The sequence below is a fragment of the Chrysemys picta genome, chromosome 8 (assembly GCF_011386835.1).
Source record: "Chrysemys picta bellii isolate R12L10 chromosome 8, ASM1138683v2, whole genome shotgun sequence".
NCBI classification, from domain to species: domain Eukaryota; kingdom Metazoa; phylum Chordata; order Testudines; family Emydidae; genus Chrysemys; species Chrysemys picta.
The window spans coordinates 96956091-96978837 of record NC_088798.1 but is presented as its reverse complement, the minus strand read 5'-3'; the positions used below and the strand labels follow the sequence as shown (position 1 = coordinate 96978837).

The 22747-nt window shown below is 39.4% G+C and overlaps 1 protein-coding gene across 16 annotated transcripts in view; it reads right to left on the bottom strand.

The window, feature by feature from the left end:
• The window catches only part of RAPGEF6 (Rap guanine nucleotide exchange factor 6), a 238834-nt gene that overhangs the window by 82169 nt on the left and 133918 nt on the right, over nt 1–22747 (bottom strand). The window lies entirely within an intron of this gene.

The following is a 22747-nucleotide window of genomic DNA, read 5'->3' as shown; positions in this document are numbered from 1 at the left end:
CACACACACACACACACACTTTCTATATTCTTTGCTAATTCATAAGAATTTTCCCAATGTAACGGGAGTCCTTAGATATGTCCCCCATATTGGTTCTGTGGTTCCAATTTAAAAAAAAAAAAATCTATTGAGTAAAGAAGTGCATTATAATTTGGACTGAAGCAGTCTGTACAGAACTCCTCCTAGGATCAGGGCCCCATTCTGTTGGGGACTGTAGGCACATATGATGAAAAACAATCCCTGACACAAAGAGATTACAGTCTAAGTAAGAATGAGCAACACATTTATTTACATAGGATAAAATATTTTATACATCTAATTAATTAAAGGGTGGTACGATACAAATGTTACTGATTCAGAGTTATATTTATAAATATTGATAAAAAATTTGTAGCATAAAGAGAAACTGGATCTTCAGCTGTTGGATGGATTTAAAATAATTTGATTTAAAAAGATCATGTAATATATTTACAATGTGTCTGTCATTTACTTTTTTAAAATCAGAATTATGATAAAGTAGTGCTAGCAAGTTATCCTACAAAGCGGGGGGAGTTGGATAGCTCAGTGATTTGAGCATTGGCCTGCTAAACCCAGGGTTGTGAGTTCAATCCTTGAGGGGGCCAGTCAGAGATCTGGGGCAAAAATCTGTCTGGGGATTGGTCCTGCTTTGAGCAGGGGGTTGGACTAGCTGACCTCCTGAGGTCCCTTCCAACCCTGATAGTCTATGATTCAAATGAGATGAGGAGAACACTCATGCAAGTCAGCATATTTTTCAGTTTTCCAAATTGCTACGGGAAGCTGCAGGATTTGTGAAACCTGTATTTCCACCTGTCTGTCTTTAATACCACATGCTTTTAGTTAACTGGATTCATCTTGTAGGTTCTGAAACAGCCAAAACCTGCAGTGCCATAATACTACCTTTTTATTTCAAAATATCTGCATTGCTCTGGTTTCATCATATTATCATTGAAAAAGAGATATTGGAATAAAATAACTTACCATATATACACGTTCATAAGCCGAATATTTTTGGTAAAAATGTGACGCATCAAAGAGCAGGTCTACACCAAAATTTTATGATTTGAAACTCTATGGAATCATTGAATTGAATATCTAAAACATTGTCATTTTGGCTGGGAAGGGTGAACATGGCCATAGGGAGCTGAGGGGCTCCATGCCTGCAGACGCTCTAAGTAAACAAAATGTCCTGACCCGCCAGCGGCTTACCCTGATGGGCCGGGAGCCAAAGTTTTCCAACCCCTGAAATATAGGGTCGGCTTATGAAAGGGTCATACAGTTTTTACTATTTTTACCTATCCATTTTGGAGGGGGTCAGCTTATAAATGAATGGGCTAATGAATGAGTATATTTGGTACTTGCTTCTGTAAATCTATACCTTTCTTTTCACAGTCAACTGGAAACAGGAACATTTTTCTCAGTTTCAGAAAAACTGAAAAAATATTTTCAAAGAATCCAATTATGATATTCCAGGGTGTGATCCATACCATTGAGGGGCTGTGTCACCCTTGCTCTGCAACCTGGGGTGCCTCACAATGCTTTGCTGCTGTATCCCAACCTGGGCCCCTCACAGCATGCAGGTCCCACCCTGAGTGTCTCTTCTGTATAGCTGCACCCTGCCAGCAGGCTCCAATCACACGCTGGTTCCCCCCAAGCCTTGGTTACCACTTGCAGGGTGACCCCACTACACTCCCAGTCCTGAATTTCCCCCCAAAACCTGTGCTCTGTACTGTCCAGTCCTTTCTTGGGCAGTTCAAATATTTTAGGCCCACTGCCCCTCTAAGGGGATCAATATCCAACAGTTTGCTATTTTAAATGGAGTTACCCACATAATTCAGTTTAAACACAACACTGGATTAGTTTTGATTAGACCAGAGAATAAAACAAGTTTTTTTAACAACAAAGATTTTAAGTGAGTACAAGTATAACGCATTAAAGTAAGAAAGAAAAATAAAGATAAAACTCTTCCTAGTACTAAAACTTAAACTAGACTTTGTTCAAGGTGAATTTCCTTACCACATGTTCCCAGTAACACTGCTGACCAAATTCTCAGGCCAGAATCTGTTTCCAAAATCCAAGGCTGTTGTCTTCTTGGGTGAAAGAGACACACAGATAGGGAGAGAGAACTTGGAGTGTTTTTGCCTTCATTTTTATAGTTCAGTTACCCTTTGAAATTCATCTTCCTGACGGTTACCCCTAGATTAAGTTCACTGTGCAAGAATACTGCATTGCTGTAGCTCAGACAGGAGGAGATTAAGTAATATATAGCCAGGTTATCATCTACAAGTATAAGTTGGAGTCTCCTTGCCAACATAAGATGGTAGAAAGCATTACTTCCAGATATTGCATGAGAAATCAGCATCAGTGAGGAAACCAGGACATTCCTAAACTATGGACTGAATGGACCAGTTGTGGGTGCATGCCTTCAAGCAATGAAATTGCACTGTAGCTACTACTTTCTAGAAGGGTTTTCCTCTGCACATAACCCTAGCTCTGTTTTAGTTTCAACCAGCTATTCTTCAGCCATGAGCTGATCTCATCCTAGCACTGAGCCATTCTGGTGGCAGTGCTACAGCTGTATGTGGTGGAGGATAAGTGGAGCTGTCTGGCACTTGAGTCCATGTCATCTTACCAGTTCACTCAAGTAGTTGCATGTAGATGCTGAACAGGACCAGAGAAAAAATTAATCCTTGTGGTACAATTAAAAGGCCTGTTGGTGAAGGTGCCATTTTCTCGGCACTACGTTTTGACTATATCCTTTCAGGAAGAACTTAAATTTCTATTCTAGTGCATTCCTCTGGGACGGTCACCTCTCTTAGGCAGGACAGCAATATCTTATGGTTGACAATATAAAATATCACAATGCAGCACAGGATAATAAGAATGAACATCTGTTCTCCATCCATTGACAACAGGAGAGCATCCATCTGTGCCACTAAAGCTGTTTATCTCATATACAGTGTATAGTTTTTTTAAAAAGTTATCTTGCACTCAATGTTTCATCTGTTTTCAAAGGGTTTGGTAGAAGGAGAGGTATTCTTTATACTTAAGATGGAGATTATTGCCAGAGAATAATTTCAAAATGGAAAAAATATGGAGAGAGAGAGAGAGAGAGAGTCTGTGTGTATTTTGCACAAGCACAAGCAGTTTAGGTGTTTCAGTGAAAACACCACTAACTTCACAGATTGACAGATTTTTTTTTAGAGACACAAGGTGGGTGAGATCATATCTTTTACTGGATCAACTTCTGTTGGTAAGAGAGACAAACTTTCAAACTTACGTAGAGCTCTGCTTCAGGTCTGGGAAAGGCACTAAGAGTGTTACATATAAATACAAGGTGGAACAGATTGTTTAGCATAAGTAGTTAACCCATATTTCAAGGGATCATTCAAGGTGAAATGCCCCGTTTATGCCCCTCCAGTCATAAGGGGGTAAAGAGTAAAGCAGTTGGGGTAGGAGGGAGTGTTAGTGGGTTGTAGATTGTTGCAATAAGCCATAAATAGTGTCTCTATACAGTCCACAATATTTAGTGTCTGGCAAAGTTATAGATAAATGATTTTTCACAAAAGCAAAAAAGTCCTCATCCTCAAAGGAAACCTGCACAACACTTTCAAAAGACGAGGCTGGGAGCTTAAATTCATAACTTTGCTAGACACTAAAAATCATGGACTGAATAGAGACACTGGATTTATGGCTTATTACAACAATCCTCTAACATCCTCCCTCCAACTGGCTTGCCCTCTCTCCCCCCCGTGACTGGAGGGGTGTTAATAGGCCACTTTACCTTGAATGGTTCCCACACTTGCGCACAATAAGAAAAAAATAAATTCTAGGGAGTTTTAAATAATAGTGCTCATTTCCATTTCTACATTTGCACACATTTCATTAGCAGAATGTATATAAATATTCCCCCCCCCCCCACATCCTGGCTAGATAAGTACCTATCTACATATGCAAAATCCCAGATTTGTGTACTTGTGTGATAAATGTTCATGTAAAAGTTGACAATATATCTCATTTTAGTCAATGATGACTTGATTTTTCACAGACTAGTACAATCTCAGATATAAAATAGTGTGCTATCATATGTCTGATTTCCTGAAATATCAAATTTTTAAATGTCTAAAGCCTGTATCAACTTTCTTGACTTAAAAGGAAATGAAAATGCAAGAAACCATGACAATGTTATATTGTGTGACAGAGTTTGCAGGCAAAAAAGTAAAAAAATTCAAAAAATGGTTCTCACAGACATCTACTTCTGTCCTCTAACTGTTAGGAATACGTACAGTGAGTGATTATACAGTGAAATAATGCATTAACAACTGAAGTACATTCAATGTGCAGTGTTATTAAGCAATTTCCCATCTAAACTAGCTAAACAAAGAAATGTTTTGGCACACAAACCTAGAAATGAAAGCAGTCTGCAAGTCTTCTCACTGAGCATATGTTATTGAAATGTTCTGAAGGTGGCACACATGCTCTTGAAGAATGAAAAACTGGCATCATGTGAAATTCTCTGGACCAACAGCTGAAGCCTGCTAATGAAGCAATGATGGAGGAGGGGAACTGGAGTACAAAGCAGTTCAGAATGTGGCAGGGTTAGTGAAAATAACATGTACCAAATGCTACCCATTGCCACTCCAGAAATACCCACTGAAGGTGAGGACTCCAGAAAATCCCCTAAGGACTTGGCTTTTACTGTCAATATTACATGGAAGGTGATCAGATTATAAAAACCTAAGACAGAAGATAGAGGGTAAGAATCATCCACATGATATGCTGGAGCAGTGGAAGAATTCAAAGAGGGAATCAAACTGATGAACTAAGTTAAGAAAGTTATCTCAGTGGCTATGTTTTGTACAGCAATGGAGAGCAGCAACATGAGTGTTTGGAGTTAGATACGACGATGAGGATGTTGCAATAAGGAAGGAGAGAGATAAGGGTTGAGACTCTCCTGCCCCTGTACGCTGGGTAAAAGGAGCCAGAACAGCCTAAAGGGGCTCTAAAAGCTCAAGATCTGGTTGGGGGAGCATTCCCTATGTGCAGGAGTTGAGAAAGACTGCCACAGGCTGTCTTCTGAGGACCTATATACAAACTCTGGCATAGAGGTGGTATCATAAGTAGGAAGGTGTGGAGCCCACAGGCAGCTGGTGAGGGCTGCCTAAATTATATCAGCAGCCGCTCCCTGGAGCGGCCCATAACTGGGAGGGTGCAAAGGTGGCCTACAGCCACTCTAGCCCTCAGCCATCCTCACTCCTCTAAGCCCTGGTCTACACTACGAGTTTAGGTCGAATTTAGCAGCATTAGATCGATTTAACCCTGCACCCGTCCACACGACGAAGCCATTTTTGTCGACTTAAAGGGCTCTTAAAATCGATTTCTGTACTCCTCCCCAACGAGAGGATTAGCGCTGAAATCAACCTTGCTAGGTCGAATTTGGGGTAATGTCGACACGATTCTATGGTATTGGCCTCCGGGAGCTATCCCGGAGTGCTCCATTGTGACCGCTCTGGACAGCACTCTCAATTCAGATGCACTGGCCAGGTAGACAGGAAAAGCCCCGCGAACTTTTGGATTTCATTTCCTGTTTGGCCAGCCTGGCAAGCTCAGAGGTGACCGTGCAGATCTCATCAGCAGAGGTAACCATGGAGTCCCAGAATCACAAAAGAGCTCCAGCATGGACCGAACCAGAGGTAGTGGATCTGATCGCTGTATGGGTAGAGGAATCTGTGCTATCAAAACTCCACTCCACCCCAGAGGACTGCCCAAGCAACAGAAAGCTGGCATTCAATAAGTTTTGAAGTGCAGTGTGGCCTTGTCCCTCCCTCCTCTCCTCCTCCTCCCCCACCCCACCCGGTGCTTCCCTCCTCCTCCCCCCCTCCCGGGCTACCTTGGCAATTATCCCCCTATTTGTGTGATGAATTAATAAAGAATGCATGAATTTGAAACAACAATGACTTTATTGCCTCTGCAAGCGGTGATCAAAGGGGGGAGGGGAGGGCGGTTGGCTTACAGGAAAGTAGAGTGAACCAAGGGGGTGGGTTTTCATCAAAGAGAAACAAACAGAACTTTCACACCGTAGTCTGGCCAGTCATGAAACTGGTTTTCAAAACTTCAGATGCGCACCACGCCCTGCTTTGCTCTTCTAATCGCCCTGGTGTCTGGCTGCGCGTAATCAGCGGCCAGGCGATTTGCCTCAACCTCCCACCCTGCCATAAACGTCTCCCCCTTACTCTCACAGATAGTGTGGAGCACACAGCAAGCAGTAATAATGATGGGAATACTGGTTTCACTGAGGTCTAACTGAGTCAGTAAACTGCGCCAACGTGCTTTTAAACGTCCAAATACACATTCTGCCATCATTCTGCACTTGCTCAGCCTATAGTTGAACTGCTCCTTACTACTGTCCAGGCTTCATGAGCCATAGGAGCAAGGGGTAGGCTGGTGTAGGTGCAACCACACGGTGCTGCTGGCTGGGAGAGCAGCCTGAGGCAGAAGCCTCCAGCTCGCATGATATTCCAGGCAGAACTAAATCTCCATGAGACAAAACTTAAAGAAGAGAATGACCTGGAGTCACTCCCATTTATGTCCAGGCGCCCCTGACTGACCTCACTGAGGTCAGCCAGGAGCACCGAGGAGACGACGACAACGGCTAGCAGTCATACTTCATCGTCTGCTGCCGCGAAGGCAAGGAGCTGCTGCTCTGTAGCAATGCAGTACTGCATCTGCCAGCAGCACCCAGGAGACGGTGAGCTGAGCGGGCTCCATGCTTGCCGTGGTATGTCGCCTGCAAGGGTAACCCAGGAAAAAAGGCGAGAAACGATTGTTTGCCGTTGCTTTCATGGAGGGAGGGAGGCCTGACAACATGTACCCAAAACCACCGGCAACTATGTTTTTGCCCCATCAGGTATTGGGAGCTCAACCCAGAATTCCAATGGATGGCGGAGACTGCGGGAACTGTGGGCTAGCTACCCACAGTGCAACGCTCCAAAAGTCGACGCTAGCCTTGGTACTGTGGATGCACTCCGCCGACTTAATGCACTTAGTGGGGACACACACAATGGACTGTATAAAATCAATTGCTAAAAAATTTACTTCTATAAAATCAACCTAATTTCGTAGTGTAGACATACCCTAAGATGCACAGAACAGAATCTCACACAAGAACTGGAGGGAGGGAGAAAAGCTAGAGATATTGTGGAGGAGGTGTCAAAAACAGGCTGATATGTGGGGCTGAATGGAGAGAGAGATTTGAGAGTAGTCAGCATAAACAAGACAGTTAAAGCCATAGGAGTAGACAAGCTAACATGAGAAAAGAATTCTGTGGAAGAAAAGAAGAGATGCAGGAATGGAGCCCTGTGAAAATCCAACAGAAAGTGGGAGAGGGGAGAAGGCCCCATCAAATGAGAGATTTGTCAATTAAGAAGAGTCAAGGAAAGCATTTGAGAACTTAACTGGATCAATATATGGGGAACTAGAGTACAATTCTGTCCTACACCTGTAGCAGGCAAAATTCAAAACTCTCATCTCAGATGGTGGCTGGTGGGGAGCTAAGGTGGCATTAAGCCACCTTTGTGACCTCTCAATCCTGGGCTGCTCCAGGATCTGCAGAGGCTTCCATCAGAACAAACTGTCCTGCAGGTCTGTAAGTTACATCAGCCCCACTGGCTTCCTGGAATCATCACAGCATTGTGAGCTGCACTTCTGCCCCCGACATGTCCCTTCCACCTACCAGCCCTGCCTGCACATGCCCCCTACGCCAAGGCTTGGAACAGAGTCCTCAGAGTGCAGCCCTACAGCTGTTTTGAGTAGTGCCTGAGCCAGAGGATCCTTCTGCAGCCAGACATTGAGCTTTTATGAGGAGGATCACACCACTCTTGTTTAGGAGGTAGTAAATCACACCGTTTAGAACAAAAGAAGAACTCTTCCCTTTTACATAAGGAATTTCCCTGCTCTTCAGTTAACTTGTGCCTCTCTTATTGAATGCAAACATTTTAGTCTTATTTCTCCAACTAAGATCACAACTGGCTTCAAAATCTCCTAAAGAGGTACAAGGTAAGAGATCTATGAAGCTAAATATTTTGTGTACAAGATGCAGAGCAATTTCACATTTTAAATGTATTCTCCATCTCTACACTTACGCAGCAAGACTTGGATTCCCCGTGAAGGCATGTTCAATATAGGAATGTTTTATATATTTTCCAGCAAGTAAAGTCAGCTATTACTATGTGTGTAATGAGCCATTCTTTCAGCAGCTTAATTGGTGAAGTCAGAAAATTCTGAAAAACATGCCATTACTGATGGAAACACTGCTACAGATGAAGGGTTCATTTATTTACATAAGTAATGTAGGCAAAGCATTTCCTTTAAAAGTTCTCTATATTTTAAAGGTGAGTGAATTTAATGCTAGTGAAAGTGACTAACAGCACCAGCTATAGATATGCAGGATACAAGCAGGTGGTATACAGGCTTCCACAATGATAATCTGCTAATTGTGCCAAGTAGTAATTAAAACCTAAGGGTTGTGATGGATTCTCCATCACTGCCAATTTTAAATTAAGATTGGATGTTTTTCTCAAAAATATGCTCTCGTTCAAACAGGAATTGTTTTGGGGAAGTTCTATGGGTAGAGTTATGCAGGAGGTTAGATTAGATGATCACAAGTGGTCCCTTTTGACCTTAGAATCAACATTGATTCTTCAGGCTTTATCTTATATAGTGTATAACAGAGGTGCAGCTAGGCATGTATATTACATACAGAAAATCATTGCTCAGACTGTATTTTTCTCCATAGACATGGCTACAGCACCTGAGCATAGCAGGTGAAGATAAATACAATAAAAAAAATTAAGCTTATAGAAAGAAAAATCCCAAAATGATTCTTGCATATATAGAGCCTATGTTTTCACACACACACACACACACACACACACACACACACACACACACACACACACACACACACAAACACACACAAAGATGTGGCAACATGTGACGATGCATTTGGATCTTTTAAGACACTACCCCCACAAAATGAAAATGAAATCTTGTGTACTGTGGTGTAAACTTATCTTCACTCATGAGCTACAAGGAAAATGCTTACCTATCATTGGGAGAGGAAAAAAAGCATGGGCAAAGTACTGAATAAAACACTGTAAAATCTATAAAGTGTGTACTGTAATCAAGATAGATTTGGGGTACAACTGCTATACACTCTATAAAATTCAATATTCAATCCTACTATGATAGATTTTGTAATTATCCATACAAAATTATTGTGTTTCAATTAAAGATTTTAGTTATTGTTAACTACATGACTTAAATCACGATCAACTATACAAAAGTATGCCCCTGTAATACGAAGGGTCTGAAAAACCAAAGTATCTAGGAACAGAATGAGGTAAGTCCAGAGTTTAGATAGTTTTTCAGGTCAGAACTGTGGTCAATAATACTCACATAAGTTTACTTTCCCTTTAGTTTTTCAACAAGGTATAATTCCAAAAGAAGGAGGAAAATTCCCTCCAAGCTATTTTCTCAAACAGGGACATTTGTTACAGCAAATTAGGACATCTTAGTCCAACAAATGACTACCAACTTTTTAAAACTGGTATCCCCCTGCCTGATAGCTAGGGCAAAGTTCTTGATGTTATCGGTTCTTATGTAGGTACCTATTAGAGACTTTTTTGGGGGAAATTACTGACCCAAAAACCTAACTTTCTGTTGTGTCAAAGCTTTTTTAGGGAATTGTTTAGGCCATTACAGATCCAACATTTTATGGGAGTCATGCACACCAAATCCAGACCCTAAAAGTCCCTAGGAAATTAAATATTTCTTATAGTATCACAGACTCTAGATGACAAATATTTATGGTCTGCTAAGTTTTTACATAAATATTTATGCAGTTGTGAAGACATAAGTGCAAAAATTAGCTTCCTAAAATATTCAGCACTAAACAAAGGCCTTGGGGGAAAAAAGATAGTTTATTGTAAAAGTGCTGACAGACTTAACCATAACCTCAAACAAACAAACTACTACTCTATTCCATAAGAACGCCATACAGCATAGTGATGTGCAGCAGAAAAGAATTTATTGAACAGACTTGATTTTGTTCAGTCTTTAGACAGCTTTTTACATGATAAATCAGATGCAATATGCTTTCCACATTATAGGAAAGTGGACATTCATGGCTCCTCCACGAAAACAACTTACTTCTATCTTATCTCAAGGCTCAGATATTTTATGGCATTGTGGTCATTTGCTCAGTATATGAAGCGAGGCTTCCATCTAAATTATTCATTTAACCATATGTGCTACTCAACTACCACCACTAATATAAAAGCAAACATTTGTCATTAATGAAAGGAGAGAAACCATTAAAGACTAACAATATTTCTCTAATGTGAGCTTTTCAAAGATGAAATACTATTTTGGTTTCTGAATTGGACATCAGATGCTTTTAAAGAAATAAAATGCAAGTTATTTATTCCAAGAATTTTTTAAAAAATCACGCAGTGAGATTTATATAATAGAAATTATTAAAGAATATTTTTCAATGGGCCTTGATTTCTCTAAAGTATTTTTAGAGAACTCGTTAATAAAAAGGTCAACATTTAAAAAAAGTTATCTACCTGTAACTGTTGTTCTTTGAGATGTGATGCAGTCACGTGTATTTTTTATGAGTGTGCGCACCTTGCACACCACAGCTGGAGAACTTTGCCTAGTCGTCACCCTGCAGCCGTAGTCCCTCCCCTGGCTGTATAAGGGTGGCACAACTCTGACCCCCTAAGTTCCTTCGCACCAAATGTCAGAAGTGCAGACTCAATGCCGAGGGGATGGAGGGCAGATCATGGAATACGTCTGCATCACATCTCGGAGAATAACAGTTACAGGTAGGTAACTCTTTTTTCTTCTTCAGATAGATGACGCTGTGTCTTCTATGTGCCTGATTCAGAAGCAGTACTTGCACAAGATGGGGCTCCGAGTCTATTTAAAAGAGGACTGCAGGACCGCCTTCCCAAAGTTTGCATCTGATCTGGATGCTACATAGTGGCGTAGCAGTTTGAAAATATGCACAGAGGACCATGTGGCTGCCCTACAAGTGTCAAATACAGAAATGTCATTTAGAAATACTGTTGACGTCACCTGAGCTCTCAGGGAATGAGCTTGTCCTCCCATAAGGAGGCATACCCTGGGCTATTTCGTATGCTTTCATGATACAAGATGTTATCCACCAGGAGATTGTCTGTGAAGAGATTGCTCGACCCTTCATTTGGTCTGCAAATGAAACAGACACAGTAAGGAAAGGAAAGGTTTAGTTCTGTCCAGATAAAACGTTAGACATCACCTGACATCCAAAATGTGGAGACGCTGCTCCACTGGGCTTGAATGTGGCTTAGGAAGAACACCAATAGATATATAACTTGGTTCCAATGAAGCTGGGAAACGATCCTAGATAAAAACTTAGAGTGCAGCAGAACTTTAGAAAATTGTATGTAGGAAGGCTCCTCCATCTGATGTATTTTTTGAGATTGCAGAGGTTGAGGATAGGTCTCATCCCTCTCTTGGGCTTGGAAACCAGGAAATACTGGGAGTAGAATCCCTGTCCCTGATGCTGCAGTAGGACCATCTCTAGAGCCCAATGGCCTGTTTGAGAAGCAGTGTCTCTCGAGGGGGGTCCCTGAAGAGAGACAAGGGAATGGGATGTTCAAGGGAGAGGAACTCTATGGCTGAGTATCCATAGCTCCCATTAAGGTCAATGATAGAAGGTACTTGGTACCTCTGAAAATTCAGGCAATTAACTTCAGGCATAAAGTAGGAAAAACTTCAACTCTTAGTGAAAGAAACTTCAAAGTATCACTCCCTCTGAAGCTTGTAGACACTGAAGGTGTTAGGGATACACTAATGTACTTTTCCTTGTGTTACAAAAGAAGCACAGTGTAGCAGAGACATGGAAATAGACAGCGACTATAGCCTTTTTAAGTGTTACAAATGACAAGAATAATACAGAAAATTAATTCTGTTGAAGGCTCATAGTAAAATTAGTGAATCAGTGTGGCTTCCGTCATGTAGTTTACGTTCCCAGAAACCCTCAATGGTATTATAGCGTTATTATTGTCTGTAAAGTTGGATGCACATAAATCTGTTTTGTGTGCATTATATGCTTCTGTTTACAATAACAATCTCTTTAGAAATTTCCAGTTAACAATTTAACAAAGCAATGGTGAATCTGTGCTAAGTCTATTATAAACAAAACTGTCATTGATCATTAACAACTTGATCCTTTGGCCCAGTGTTTTCAACCTGTGGTCTGCGGGCCCCTGGGGTCCACAGACTATGTCTAAGGGGTCCACGAAAGATGGTTATCATAGAACAGTGGTTTTCAACCTGGGGTCCGCAGACTATGACTAAGATTTCCAAAGGGATCTGCACCTCTATTCAAAAATGTTTAGGGGTCCACAAATGAGCAACAGCAGGGACGGGGAGCTGCTTGCAGGGAGAGCCAAGCCGCCCGAGGTGAGCGCCCCCCATACCATGGACCTCAACATTTTTACGACTGACACATTGCCAACCCTCTGTGGCCTCTTAATTCCCCTTTGTGCCTCTGAAAATTTCCCTTAAATCTCTGGCCTCCCTGCTGAGACCAGTGACAAAGGTCCCAATTATTATGTTTTGGGATCTGTTTTTGTGAAATGCACCTGTACTCGGACTATATAATAGCTAACAGTCACTACTAACTTGGGCCATATTTTAAATAAATAGGGTAAAACTAATAGCGAGCTATCTTGTCCTCACCAGTGAGGAAGTATTAGGGCTTGTTTACACAGGGAAATTTCCCAGAATAGGTATTCTGGGATAACCCTCCTGTATGTGCGTTCTATGCTGGAATAAAAGTGATTTTATTCTGGAATAATTACAACATGGAATAGTTATTCTGCTATAGTGATTCTAGGAAGTTTCCTAGCACAGACATAGCCTTATCGTTTGCAATTGTAAGGAAACACCTGACTTAAATCTCAGGGGCTACAGTGCTGCAGAAGCACTAGGCAGCTGCTGGAGGAAGAGAGTGCCTTCCCATCACCCAACAGGGATTTCTCTGCTTGGGGGCGTTATTTTGTTTTACCATTAGGTTTCTATATTTTATTTTGGTTTATCCTTTTATGTTTAATACCGGAGATGCCCCTACAATGTTCTAACTTCTTTTTATACTCCTGGCATCCTCAGGGCTCCATATCATAGCTTTAGGCTACCAGGCAAGGACGACTGGATGAGATTCTGTTTGGAGCTCAATCATGCTGTTGAAAGCTAAATGATTTCTTGTTTTCTTCAGTGCTATTTAAAGACAAATAAATAATGAAGTCATAAGGACTTTCCCTTTTTAAGCAAGCCAGCTGCACACTGAGGACACAAGCTAGGAGAGACAGAAAAGAGTGATGCTAGGTTTGTGTGCTTTAAATGCATACACTTTTTCCATGCATTAATAAAAGGCAATGTACCGCAGACTGAGGCTCTGGAAGAAAATTCTTTGTCCTTCACATCATCTATTAATCCAAGGTGAGAGATCTTTAGAAGATATATACAATACTTTTCAAGATTAAGCATACTGAAAGACTGCTTAAAATTTAGGTACTGTATTAAAAAGTTTAAACTTTATTCATTTTTCAAAACTGTGTTTTGGATTTTAAAATAACTAATTTGTAAAGATAGATCTAGCTATATACATTCACTACCTATCTTTATAAGAGAATATTTTATAAACTGATTAGATCTACTGTTCTCTATATTACTACTGAACATATTTCACTCCTCTTCCTGACAGAGACAGACAGAGAGAGAGAGAGAGAGAGAGAGAGTGTGTGTATAAACATTTATGAGTCTAAAGAAACCAGAGATACTTTTCAGAATCTACCACAAAACTTACTCAAAATGTACAGATTTTTTTTAAAATAAAATATTTGTTCCTCCCTACTGAATAGAGTTTCAAATGATAAACTGCCCAGTCATTTCACCCACTGACTTTTTCTTACAATTTACTTAAATACTTAATTTCGCATAAATTATACTGAAATATCTTCATTATCAGGATTAGCAAACTCAATCAGTTATAAAACATTCTCTTTAGTACAAACATCCTAATGACTGAACAAAACTTCCAATTGCTCATACTGCTAGCAGCATGATTTCTCAGGTCCTGGTACCTGAACAGTTCTATTTCAGTTTCAGTTATCATTCCTGCACCAGCAATAAAGAATTTGATACAATCAAATCTTTACTGAGTACTGTCACTTTCTTTTTCTCTCTTTTTTTAGCTTATGGAACACAGTCAAGATAGTACAACCACAAATATGATGGTATGCTATTGCTATCCTTACAGCACTAATGATATCACAAAACTAGTTTCAGCATCTATAGTTTAAAAATGTAAATGCTGCCACATTTTAATATGAATGGATAACAATCATAGTTATAGCAGCAAATACATCCTCTTGGGAAATGTACAATACCATATGGACAGGAAATAAGGAAGAGCAATCAATGACAAAAGCATTAGTCAAGTCTTCTACCTTTCCTATACATCAAAGTTCAAATAATGGTCATCAGTTAAAGTGATTAGTTCCTTAAATAAAAGTACTTATCTCTAGTTCTAAACCAAAACAATACTCTTCAGTTTTGTATCATTAGAATGTATGGGAAGTGAGGGATGTAGATAACGTTTTAAAATTTAACTAAACTTAACTAATGCTCATTTTGATAAATACTCTGAATAAAACATTAGTGTCTCTTTACACTTCTCAGCAAATATTTATAAGTAAATGCTATAGTGAAGTCTCATTTTATTATTATTTCACTATTTTTATAACATGTATTACAGTGTGTTTTTGGTATACTAAGAACCATTAAATAATTGAGACTAAACCACAATTGACATGGCAAATGAACAAACTATTTTGAGATGCGGTATCCTTGCTGTATTATTTTGTTTATTCCTTAAGTTTTCCTTTCAGTAATGTGAATTAGTTGAGTTCTGTTGTAGACATGTGTGCTATATCTCCTACATGGTGGGAAATCCTTGAATAAATTTCACATCCATATTATAAATGGCATTTACCATGCATCTCAAATTGCAAAGATCAGTGCTTTGACCACCAATACTCCTCCCCTGGACTAGTCACTAGAACTCTGAATAGACCACCTTTTTACTTTTCTTGATCCAACCTGTAAAAAAAAGTTCCTACCCTACACTCCCAATGTGGATGTTATCTCTTTATCTTCAAAATCACAATGATCTAAGATACAAGATGGGCACTAATTAATCCTGGACCACTGAAATATTTACAGTGGAACATCTTATGATCCATTAGGGCTACAAATGTTTTCATTCTTGTGTTAAAAAAGGGTGATTCTAAAGCTTTCCACTGAAGAATAATGTACATTTTCATAAAAGGTCCTGAGACACTGGACATTAAAAATTACCATATTGCACTGGAGAAAGTATTATAGGTGTGTTTTTTTTTAAACAAGAGTTTTCTAAGACTAGTCATAATTTTCTTTTCCCCGAGTTCTGTACAATTGGAATCATTCTAATGAGAGGGAGAGAATATGAAAAATAGCCCTCATACTATGATTAAGAACATTAAAATATTGTTAATTTTCCTTTGTAAAATATGTGGGTAATAATAATTCCTAGCTCTTGGAGACAGTCTTCTTGTGTAAGCCTATTTTAATGTCTTTTTTTAAAAAAGTAAATAGTTTTTAAAAATCTACTTTCCCAGTCATGATTTACTTTGTGGTTATAGTAGGGGAAAAAGAGTGGGCATTCAAGCTGGCAAGTATAAAGCTTTATTACAAAAAGTCAAACCTAATAAAATAAAAGTCATCACCACCATCATAATACTAAGGTCTTACATAGGGCTTTTCATAAGTAGATCTCAAAGTGCCTGACAAAGGAGCATCATTGTTCCAATTTTACAAATGGGAAAACTGAAAAACAGGTGAAGTGACTTTCCTGAAGTTACCCAGCAGGCTAGTGGTGGAACTTGGAATAGAACCCACATCTCCTGAGTCCCAGTCTGGTGCTCAAACCAGTGATGATGTGGTGGAGAAGAAATGTTTTATTTAAATTCATTTGCTTGATGTGCATAGCTCATTTGTGTCCTCACAAGTTGTGAGTAATTTATCCATTCCAAGCTGAAGCAATAAAATATCAGACATCACAATTTCCTGTAACCTCTATACAAGTTTATATGAATGTGCGTAAAAGGCATATGTTTGTGAGTACATATACACTCAAAGTAAATATTTGGCTGCATAACATGGCATAAAAGTTTTAGCCACGTAAGCTTGGGATGGTCACAATACTTATGACTGATGAAGGTACATTCCAAATGACAAAGCTTAAAAGACATGGACATTAAACTAGAGATGCAGTGATAGATAGGATACTCAAAACTAGGCCATCTTTTTCTCCCCTCAAGATGTGCACTTATTGCTCCATTTACTGGCAGGAAGGCCAACAAACTCCCCTATCTGACATCAGATCTTCCTACTATTCTCAAATCAGATTCCTTCGTCTGGCAAGTCTTCATCAAAGGAGCCAAAAAGGAAGGGAGAAATCTGAGGAAATAGCACTCCCATTACTTTGACCCATGTGTGAGAGAGAGACGCAAGCACACATTTTCTTTTTAGTCTAAAAGCAATCAGGAATTTTTCCACTTGAAGATTTTACCAAGACATGGAGGGTCCTGTGGCACCTTTAAGAGTAAAAGAAATATTGGGAGCATAAGCTTTCGTGGGTAAGAACCTCACTTCTTGCATCTGAAGAAGTGAGGTTCTTACCCACAAAAGCTTATGCTCCCAATACTTCTGTTAGTCTTAAAGGTGCCACAGGACCCTCTGTTGCTTTTTACAGATTCAGACTAACACGGCTACCCCTCTGATACTTGATACCAAGAGATGAAGACAGTCAGCTGTATTAAGTCCTTTTCATTAAAAGATTAAGACCATTGCCAAGTAATTAACCACCTTTCATATCTGAAGCAGCAGCTACTTTGTGTCTCTTCCTGAAATGTTTATTAAAACTTTCTCCTGACAAAATGAAACTGTCTCGAATGAGGAAGAAAATTGTTAACTTTGACATAGAGATCATTGTACAAAAATGTGTTTTAATCACTGTTTCTTTAGGAGGCTCCAAACTATGTCCATTCCAGTTTCCCCAACATACATGGAGTTAAAAAACTCCAAATAAAATTAGCTATAAAATGGTTGAACTCACTAAAGTTAATACAAAAGTTTAAGCTGCATCCTTAAAACACTAATTTCAAATCAAGGCAATTGGAAGTTTAAAAAAGTATAATGCTTAGAAGCAAGGAAAGGTCCATTAAAATTGTTCATCTTAAAGATTGGTATAATTCAAATATAATAATTTACCCAACTACACAAAAGACAAATTTAATTAACATACTTGAGAAAGGTAGAATACTAATATAGCACACAAGGTACTACTGTAGTACAGAAATCATAACAAAAGCATTAGTGGAAGTTATTTTCAACCAGGAAATTCTTAACATGGGGGGGGGTCTATAACACACCAGCTGACAAATTACATGAAATGTCCAGTTCTGTTTGCAATCAACAAGCTTTAGCATCCTGCACAAGTTGAAAAGGAAGCACATGCTCTTAAAATTAAGTATTAGAAGTACCTCTTATCTATGACATGGAAAGATGAATCTGTATGAGGGTTTTAGGGGAACGGATGCATTTCTTTGAAAAACAAAGCCATAGAAGTTCAATTGAAATCCATGCTCAAATCTAATTTCAGATTTAGCAAACCTACAGGACTCTTAGCCCCATTTTGTGAAAAGATGGGATTAATTAATGCTAACAAAAATTATGCTACTAAAACCCCAGGCATTAAAACATTAAAATGAGATAATATTCTTCATTGTACAAAGTACAACAGTGGTACTAAAAAAAAGAACAGGAGCACTTGTGGCACCTTAGAGACACTAAAATTTATTTGAGCATAAGTGAGCACAGCCCACTTCATCGGATGCATGTAGTGGAAAATACAGTAGGAATATATATATATATATTACACACACACAGAGAGAACATGAAACAATGGGTGTTACCATACACACTATAAGGAGCGTGATCAGTTAAGGTGAGCTATTATCAGTAGGAGAGAAAAAGAACTGTTTGTAGTGGTAATGAAAATGGCCCATTTCCAGCAACTGACAAGGAGATGTGAGGAACTGGGGGGGGGGGGGGGGGGGGGAAATAAGCATGGGGAAATAGTTTTTCTTTGTGTAATGGCCCATCCACTCCCAGCCTTTATTCAAGCCTAATTTAATGGTGTCCAATTTACAAATTAATTCCAATTCAACAGTCTCTCGTTGGAGTCTGTTTCTGAAATTTTGTTGTTGTAATATTGCGACTTTTAGGACTGTAATCAAGTGGCCAGGGAGGTTGAAGTGTTCTCCAACTGGTTTTTGAATGTTATAATTCTTGACATCTGATTTGTGTCCATTTATTCTTTTACGTAGAGACTGTCCAGTTTGGCCAATGTACATGGCAGAGGGGCATTGCTGGCACATGATGGCATATATCACATTGGTAGATGTGCAGGTGATCACAGTGGTGGTACTGTGACTGAAGGTTGACAAGATGTACTGATGTTACCGTGCAAGATTATCAAAACACTAAGGTTATTCAATTGTTTGTGTGAATAACACACGGCAGAGATAAACAAAATCTAGCTGAATGCACATTTATCCAGAGTAATTTTTCCTCTTGTTACTCTACTAAATACTTACTATCACCACCAGCACTTAACATTGACATAATGCCTTTCATCCAACAATTTCAAAGCTCTTTACAACTAGTAAGCCTTACAACACCTCAATTCAAGTGAATGGAGGTTAAGGTCCAACATTTCCATATGTTTAATTTTCAGGTTTTGAATACCCAGATTGAGACACTTGACTTTCAAAGGTGCTGACATGTCATCAAAGTCAATGCAAATAGTCACACAGCTAACATTTACATAGCTCTTTGAAAAAAAGTTTTCCACCATCATCTTCACTTTCTAATCTAATTAATCTAATATTCAAACTACTAATAATGTTGTGCCTATATTCAATAAATGCTATTTTGGGCCATAAACCACATAAGCCAGAAGAAGCCATTTGCCAGTAAGCCTGATGCCCTTGATTCTGAGATTAATTAAATCGGAGACTTTACAATATAGTACCAGAACCCTCCCAAATTAACACACAAAGGAATAATTGCTAGGTACAAAAGTGGGGTGAATCAACCTTGCTGGTTGGCATCAATGCAGACAGCATTTACTGTCAGTAGTGAAGTCACTTGTAGGTACATCTACCCCTACATTACACTCCCAGCTAGCACGATATAAATAGCAGTGTGGATGGTGAGGCCCAGCTTAGGCAAGTTATCATGTATTTCATAAGAGATACAGAGCATCCACATAAATCACAAAAGGTAATGGACAGAAGTTGCCATCTAGGAGGTCTAGTTTTTTCAGATTTATGTTTCTATGTCTTTTCCTTTTCAGGGATAGAAAATAGAAACATTTGCTTTGGAGAAAGGATCTGTCCTCTTCTTGTGTCACAACATAAAGGGATAAAACATTCCCCCTTTGAATTACTTCAAAGCTCACTGCTATCTTTGTTACAGAATATTAAAATATATTACACTGTTTGATGTGTTTTAAGAAATGTCATGTTATCTGTACAAAAATAGCATTACCCAATATTTTATGTTATATGGTCAGCAGCACACCTTATTAACCACATTAGAACACATACTTTAATGAGATCACTGAAGGAATATTCTTGGTAAGTGTCACCGAGTCACCGGGCGATGCTCTGGAACTATTCCATACGAAGCCAGTCAGGATTCTGGGGGAGCATGCCTTCTCTCTGTGAGCATACTGGCTCCAGGGCAAGAAGCTTACACAGCTTCAACCTTCCTGGGTCTGACCTCGGAGCATTCAACGTCCCCTTTGCACACCCTGTGCTTCCCACAGCGAGTCCGCACAGGCGGGGCTCCTGGAGAAGCCAGAGGACCCTGCACCCCAACTCCGCAGTCAGACGTGACTCTCAGCCAGCCAGTAAAACAGAAGGTTTATTCGTAGACAGGACGACAGTGTAGAACAGAGCTCGTTATTACGGACATCAGTGACTTTTAGCCAAGTCCATCTTGGGAATACTGGGCCAGACGCCCTGGATTCCCCCCTCTCCCAGTTCCCCCAAGCAGACTCCCAGCCTCCAGCCACCTGACCTCCGACACCCCCCCTTCATGCCCCTCCTCCTTCTCTTTGTCTGGCTTCCTGGGCCAAAGGTGTCACCTGGTCGCACCCCCCTCCTGGGTCTCAGGTTACATAGCTGCAAATAGCTGGGCGGTCTCACCTGCCCCGAAGCCTCAGCAAAATCACACACCCAATTCCCACTACCTAATTATTGGTGCAGTACACTGGGAAACTAAGGAACATGCAGTATTAGTATAGAACAGTAAGACTCACATGCAACATAGCAAGACGAATAAGACCCCCACTTCGTCACAGTAAGGAAAATAAACTCAGTGGGTTTTAGCCACTGCACATTACTTGTCTAAAGTTAAATCTAAATGGGAGAATGAACTTCGAGTGACTGATTCTGAACGGGAAAAAGATTCTGAACAGGACTGGATTAAAGCACATTAACAAACTGTTAATGCATGTCAGCAGGGTCCATGGCAGGCTAATGTGGGGCAGATTGACATCACAGCTTTCTGTAAATTAATTGTTCATGTACCACGCCCTTGGTTTCACTTTTTGCACCTGAGATTCTTTGAAAACATTTCTTAACCAATGTTGCCGGACCCCTACAGAGATGTATATTGCTAGTTTGTTTAGACAGGATATATTGCTAGTGTCAACCTCAGAGACAGAAATGTTACATTCTATTCTTGTGTCCTAAGGTGAAGCAGTACTCACCTAATGCTATTATTCCTTGGTATCTTTCCTTTTAGCCCTGTGGCCACATTTTTCAGACTTGGCTTAAGGATGGGAGTTTACATGACACTTTATTTGCCTCAGTGAAGATCCCTGAACTATTGCCAAATAGGGTAATATTAAAATACAATATTAGGGTTAAAAATTATGCCACAGAGGGGAAAGAATGGCAAAGCTTATCAGAAGATCGAATACACTGTCAATTTAGGGCTTGTATACACTCTTTTTCTCCCACACCAGTACAAATCTCTAATGTATATTTACTACACCAGCATACAACATTATTTGGATTAGCTACACCAGTGCAAAATTTTCCGCAAAACCCAGTGTGGACAAACATGGTAAAGATATATTAAAGTAGCCTACTGTTAAGACATGCAGTTGTAGCACCAAGGGTGATCACATTTGCTAACCTTTGAGCTTCAGGAAATGCTGCCTCTCAACTTCCATTACACTCTATTTATTTATTTATTTATTTTAAGGATAACAATTTTACTTCATAGTTAATGTTCAGAGCAGAAATTTAGAAAGTTATAACTAGTCAGTTGGAGATAACTTTTGCTTAATTTTAGATTAGGACATGAAGGAATATCGGACTGCTAAACAGGAAAGATCACTGGAATAAACAACTAAATCAAAACAATCAAATCGCTTTTAAGTTTAACTACTGGTTCCCATATGTCAGATATGGTCACTGTATCCTTTCAATCTCCTTATTTTTAACTTGTAAGTTATTTTCTTTGAGACCCTTATTTAGAAACCTTTATTGTATATTTACTACTTTGAATTAAATAGTTCTGTCTGAATTTCTTATTTTGAAACTGGTATCCCATGGTCTCAAACTCAGGGCCATTCAAAAAGCCTTGCTGTGCAACTTTGCTCTCTTATAACAAATTTCAGCATAGATTTCCAATACCTTAGTTAATTCCTATTAAAAATCAGCATTTCCCTAGAACAAGTCTTCAGTCAAAAAATTGTTTCTTTTAGTATTTGACCACACAATAATTTCATTTCCAATATTAGCACTAAATTCTACATACTTCCAAACATCAACCTTATTTATCACCCTTGGTTATGTTTCTTGGATTATGTCCAGAAGAGATTCCAATGCAACGTGGACAATAAACTGCATAAGTTAGTATGCATCTACAAGCACAGCAGAATTGCTATTACAATCAATAACTGTAGAATTTAAATGCCGCATGATCAAAGGCTCAGCCTTCTTAAAGGCCCTCTTATATACAAAAGAATTTTCCAATATATGTTATCCAACAGCCTTGATCTGTAACATTCAAGAACCACCTGACTAATTATGGCTGACACAGCAGAATTACTGATGTTTCAGTAGTTGGACTGATATTTCAGACTAAGTGTTTATGTAACTTCTCTGTGCAGCCTCTCTTTCCTCACCAATATTTCCATACTCCTTGCTCCTTTTTGCCTGTACCTTCAGCGAACTCTGTATATTGGTGATTTAGTTGCTAGTTATTTTCATGATCCAATTACATCCCTATTATTCCAATTGCAACTTCAATTTATCCATTTTCACATGTAATATGTAACAAGATATTTAGTTTTACTTTAATTCTATTTTTTTACCTCACCATCTCCTACATGGCTCATCCTAGCCTATGCTTCCATAGCTTAAGACCTAAACCATCACTCTAAAATTTTATCCTTCCCAATCACCACTTTAAAACACAAACAGCATTAGGT